Below are 5,995 nucleotides of genomic sequence, written 5' to 3' on the forward strand. Positions count from 1 at the left end.
GGACAAGAGCCTAAGCAAAGAGTGGAAGACTGAGAATCGTCCTATGAGAACCCGGGTGTTACCTTCCCCTCCGCCCTCCAAGTAAGCTGTGTCCCCAGGGCAATGGTGGGACCACAGAAGGAAATTGGGGGCATTGGACAGAAAGATGGGGGCCAAGAGCTGGAGGCTCAGATATAATTTACTAAATTAGAAAGCATAAAAATATTAATATCCAATGCTAGCAGAGGTACAGGCAGAGTGGACCATATACTGCTGGGACAATTTTCTAGAAGGCCAATTTGGCAATATGTATTAAAAGCTTTTCAATTGTCACACTCCTTTGCCCTCTTTTCAGTTTTAAGTGTTAAATCTAAGGAAATCGAAGATATGTACAGATACGTTCAGTGCTATGTATAATATAAAAAAGGGAACAATTTTTCTTTTTAGTAACTATTTGCTTAAATTTTTTTAAGATTTTATTTCTCGGGGGCGCCTGGGTGGCTCAGTTGGTTAAGCGACTGCCTTCGGCTCAGGTCATGATCCTGGAGTCCCGGGATCGAGTCCCGCATCGGGCTCCCTGCTCGGCAGGGAGTCTGCTTCTCCCTCTGACCCTCCTCCCTCTCATGCTCTCTCATTCTCTCTCTCTCAAATAAATTAAAAAAAAAAAAAAAATCTTAAAAAAAGCATTTATTGACATGATAAAATGATCTGGACAGTAGTAAGTAAAAAAGAAAACACTACACAAAATACAAGTATGTTCTTATTCTTTTCAATATCTACCTATACACACGTGGGTGGTGGGGGGAGAGGGGCAGGGAGGTGAAAACACGTATCTGGCTTGGACAACTGCAAAATTATTGTGACCGTTAGCTGGGATGAAGAATTAGGGAGAAATGACCAGTTTCAGTCATGAAGATATGGAGCCACCAGTGAAATATGCTGGACACACAGAAGGGAGGCTCAGGAGAGACCTTTCGGTCACAAACAGAATCAGAGTCACGAGCATGGAGGTGGCTTAAACCTCAGGCACAGACACTTCCCTGACAGGGAGTCATAGAGGGAGGGCAGCCAAAGACAGAGTCCCCAGCAACCGACACAGAGGGAGCAAAAGCAGCACAACTGGCCGAGAGTGAGGGCCCTGAGATGGCCCGAGGTCCCCGTCGAGCCCCGCGGCCCCACGCCTGCAGACGAGCCTGCCCGCATCTCATCGCCGGAAAGCATGGGGCTCTCCCGCCCCAGCACGGCCTGCGACACAGTCCAGAGATGATCAGTCCTTCTGCCTGCTTCGGAGACTTCTCACCTGCTGTCCCTTCCCCTCACTGACCTGTCAGTTCTCTTGCAGCGCCCCCCAAGGGCGCTCTCAGCTACCCCTTCTCGCGCACATTCAGCACGCCGGGGCTTTAATCTCAAGTGGCGCTCACGTCTCCAGTACTCGTGCTCTGTGCCTCTCCCCCCAGCGCCAAACTCCTCCCGCGTGTCATCTGTACACGTGTGCATATCGTCTGTATGTAAGTTTGACTCCCCATCACCACTGCACAACCCCTTTCTCGGGAACTACAGGAACACATCTCCCAGCTCTCTCTGCTCAAATTGCCCTCAAAAGCTGCCAGCAATCTCCTTTTCTTAAAATCCAGTGGGCTTCATTTGGCCAACAGACTTTGATCTCTCTGCAAATTTGATGATGCTGACTGTCCTTCTTTCTTGAAAACACATTCTGGCTTGGCTCAATAAACACTGATGGAACACTTCTCGGTTTGGTCATAAAATTTTAAAAAGGACAAGACTCGATCTCCGAGGATGAGGAGTTGAGCCCAGTTGGAGCAGTTCCATGAATTTAGCCAGAGACCTTTGCCCCGGTCAGAAGGGCTTCAGTGAGATGGCGGAGGCTGACTTCAAACGGCACTGAGCGGAGGAACAAAGCCAACTTATGATAGGAAGAGAGGCAGCAGAATACAACTGATTCTGTTCGGCAATCTGTTGGAGAAGGGAAAAGAAAGAACTTTCCAGACAGTCCCTGGAAGGGAGCGTAGAACGGAGCAGGGTTTTTAGGATGTGGAAAGACTTCGCAAGCTTCTAGAGTGAAGGAGATGCAAGGCGAAAGCTGAAGACAGCGTGGGGCTAAGTGATGGGTTGGCTGGCACTGACATCAGAGCAGTGGTGTGGACAGAAACAGGACACTTCCAGTACAGCTGGACGGAAGCACTCTCGGACCAAGGGTGGGAAGAGCCCCGTGGGTACCATGCCACAGAGACCAAGGACCAGGGGTTGGTAGGTGTGGAGTGGTGTTTTTGTTCTTTTACCAGAGTTTTAAAATAATCTGAATTGGGGCTCAACACTTAAAAATCATGAGATTTCAAATAAAAATCTACATTTCCAGCTTCATCTTAAGAACTGGAAGAGACAGGGGTGCCTGGGTGGCTCAGTTGGTTAAGCGACTGCCTTCGGCTCAGGTCATGATCCTGGAGTCCCAGGATCGAGTCCCACATCGGGCTCCCTGCTCGGCGGGGAGTCTGCTTCTCCCTCTGACCCTCCCCCTCTCATGCTCTCTCTCTCTCATTCTCTCTCTCAAATAAATATGTTAAAAAAAAAAAAAAGAACTGGAAGAGACAGTGGGCTGGCTCCAGGTGGGCATGGGCTCTGCAGTCGCCACCACCCATCACACATGTGGCAGTGGCCCCCGACAGGGAGAGTGTGGCTGCCGGGCTCCCCTGGGCATTGGACTCTGACACCCACGCTGTTTTTCTTTCCTGCTTCTCAGACTCATCCTTCTACGTCGCTCGCCAAGGCTGCTCCTTCTCCAATTGGATAGCCGGGTGTTGCTTCTGTTCTCAGCACTCTCCGCAGTTTCCCTTTGAGATCCCATCCAACCACTGCTTCTGTAAGCTGCCCGCAACCCAGCACCACGAAATCACTCAACAGCGGGGTTGCAAAGGAATTCAGAGATCAGATGGTTCAGTCTTCTCAATCCACAGAACACAGTCCGATCACAGAACTCTAGAGCCCAAAGGAGTTTTAAGGTTAACTAGCCTCATTTACAAACAAGGAAACATAGGTGTCAGAGAGATTAAACAATGCTCCTTCTCCTTCACCACACAATCCTGTGCAATTCAACACAAATCTCCTGAGTTCCGACTTCATGCAAGGCACTGCGGGGGACAGGGACTTGGGTCAGCCCCAACTTCCCGCACATGCACACAGACTAAAACATGGGAGTCCCAGCACCACGAACGTATTATGGGACAACGGAAGAAAACAAAGTCCCAGTGATGGAAATCTGTATTTACCTGTATGAGTCGATTTAACTCGATCCTGAGAAGGGGCTAGGGCACATGCTTTAGTTCTTGTTGTGTGCAGACATTCTTTAACATAGGAGAAAAAAACGCTCAGACAGCTGAAGTGACTTGTCCAAGGTGACAGGCCTAGAAACTGGGTCTCCTAACTCACATTCCGGTGCTCTCCCTTCAGCCCTGACTTGTCCGGAGCACTCTCCTTTGGCGTTTCTGAATCACTGTCCGTCTATGACCTTGCTTTACCCACTCAGCGGCTCCACCATTCTTCCGGCTGGGATGCGTCAGTGTCTGGCAGCCACGTGCGACAACATGCAACAGGACACACCCCTACAACACCCCCTCACACCTATTCTGCAACAGCTTTCCCTTCAAACCGTCTTTTACCCAGGCCTTTCTCTGGGGACTGCTTCCACCGCTGCGGGGGAGGACCTTATTATCTTAATATGGTCTTGTCTTCTGTCACTGACAAACTCACAGAGCCTTAGAGGGACTTGTATCCAAACTTCGCCCAGAGAGAACACAGCTTCTCTGGGACTCCTGACCCTGACAGTGGCCAGCCAGCTGCCGTGCGGGCACCCACCTGCCTTCAGGGTAGCTCCCTTCACTACGGGTCACCCACGTAATGAGAAAGTCCAGTCACTCACCCACTCAGCAAGTGCTTACTGACCATGCTCTCTGTCCCAGGCACAGCGCTTGCCACACTGGAGATTAAACCGTGCGGGGCTCCCCACTGGTCTTCTGCACACTCACCTTTCCTGTCTTTGTCCTGCTGGCCTCAGGTTAACTTTCAATTCTGTTTCTTCATCTTGCACATGGAGAGAATTATCTGTTGTGAGAATCAACTGATACAACGTGTAGAAGTGCTCTGGAAACCAAGCGTAATATAGGTAAGGCTTTCTCCTTTTTCTCCAACTGTGTATTTTTTTGGAGGGGAGGTGATGCCACTCTCTCTCTCTTTTTTTTTTAAGATTTATTTATTTATTTGTGAGAGAGAATCCCAAGCAGACTCCACGCTGCCCACCGGCCGGATGAGGGGCTCGATCTCACCACCCTGACATCATGACCTGAGTGGGTATCAAGAGTCAGAGGCTTAACCACTGAGCCACCCAGGCGCCCGCCAAGCCCATTTTTAAATCATACTCCACACATGCAAGAGTAAGCATCCCATGTATTACGCTGAAACCACAGTGAAACACCCATGAATCTACCATTTCGCCCAGTTAGGGAGAGCGCAGCCAGCGGCAGCCACCCGCCCTGCCGCGTCCCACCCCAACCTCTCCAACTACTCAAGAACGCCCTGTTTACCCTTCCTCCGACTTTTTACAGCGTTTTACCACATATACCTAAAGCTGTGTTGCTTATTTTTGAAGGTTATACAAATGGCTGAGAACGTCTGCAGCGCTCCGGGATTTCTCCGTTGGTGCATCCCGGGACGCCCTGGGGTCCCCGCCAGCGAGCGGACTGGCCCGTGACCGCGGCCTCTGCGCGCACAGTGGCCGGGGCTCCTCCCCACGGAGTCCGCTCCGGGCACCGCCGCCCGGCCGCGCGGCGCGCGGAGGTTCCACCGGGACTCCGCGGCTGGGCGCGCCGCCCGGGCCCCCACGGGGCCATCTCGGTGCCGGTCGCGCAGAAACGAGGCGGCGCTGGGATCACGCATGCGCACCCGCCGCTCCAGGCCCGCGCGAGACCAGACTCCGCGGTGCGCCCGCGGCGTTTTTTCCCCATCTAGGGCTCAAGCTTTTGTGTACGCATGCGTCTTGTCCGGGCTGCGGTTGGCTGATGACCCCGTCCGTCATCGGAGTGGCCAACCGAGTGAGGCTCAGGATTCACTTCCCGCCCCACAGTGGGGCGCTGGGCGGAGCTTTGGGGCTTTGTCCGCGCCCGCGCTAGGGTCGACGAGCCCCCTGAGGGTGTGTGTGGCCCCAGCCGCCGCTTAACGATTATCGCCGCTTTCGTGGCCGCGTCGTGGCGGGGAGGGGGAGTGGGCGGGTGGCAGGCCAAAGTAAAGGGCACTGGCCGCAGTGACCACGGGGCAGCTGCCAGTCGGCCATTTATTGAGCACCTGCTGTGTGCCCGGCGCTGCCCGGCGCGCCCTCCGGCCTCCCCTCGCCCCATCCGCCTTCGCGGAGGCGCCCGGCCCCGGGGGCTGGGGGGGCGGGCCCGGCGGCGCGTGACCTCCCGCTGGGCGGGCCCGGCGCGGCCGCGTCACCGGCTTCTGGAGGCACGTGGCGGCGGCTGCGCGGGGAGGGCGAGCGGCTCCGGGGCGGCGGGGGCGCCCTTCGCGGGACGCCGACCCGGCGCCGAGAGGGGCCTGCAAGCACGGGGAAGCGAGTGTGCGGCGAAGGAGGGTGAATGCAGAGCGGCCCCGTAGCGGTCATCGCGGGGCGCCCGGGCCGATTGGCCCTGCACCTTCCAGCCAGGGGCTGCCGGACGCGCAGTGGAGAGAAGCCCAGAGCCGACTGTGCCTGTGGGCCCTTGGGTGTACTAGCCGTGAAGGGTGATTGAAGTCTGCGGACAGAATTAAGCGCTCTGTACCCACGCCAGTAGGAGCCACTTTGGAGCCTGGGGTGGGGTCGCTTGTGACCTTTCCACATCCGCTAGCTGTTCCTGAAACGTTTCCACAATCACAAGGCTGGAGAAGTTCCTCAGCCCATGGGACTGAGGAATGAGTCAGAAGAGCATGAGCTACAGCGAACTGGCCTGGCCTCCTCCTTGGCGGCAACAAT

General features: G+C 54.6%; 1 long non-coding RNA gene across 2 annotated transcripts; it reads right to left on the reverse strand.

The window, feature by feature from the left end:
• Positions 1 to 651: 651 nt before the first annotated feature.
• LOC123845808 (uncharacterized) lies at positions 652 to 5,702 on the reverse strand. 2 transcript variants are annotated; one of them, XR_006791100.3, is made up of 4 exons: positions 4,613 to 5,702; positions 4,020 to 4,134; positions 3,264 to 3,338; positions 652 to 2,973 (listed from the first exon to the last, which is right to left on the reverse strand). It is a non-coding gene; the product is annotated as an uncharacterized LOC123845808 (long non-coding RNA). The 2 variants fall into 2 exon arrangements; XR_010412130.1 differs by lacking the exon at positions 3,264 to 3,338 and having other exon boundaries at positions 4,613 to 5,681.
• Positions 5,703 to 5,995: the final 293 nt, after the last annotated feature.

Source organism: Mirounga angustirostris, unplaced genomic scaffold, assembly GCF_029215605.1.
Source record: "Mirounga angustirostris isolate CCGP_5_RB_7025 unplaced genomic scaffold, mMirAng1.0.hap1 SCAF_6, whole genome shotgun sequence".
In the NCBI taxonomy this organism is placed as follows: domain Eukaryota; kingdom Metazoa; phylum Chordata; class Mammalia; order Carnivora; family Phocidae; genus Mirounga; species Mirounga angustirostris.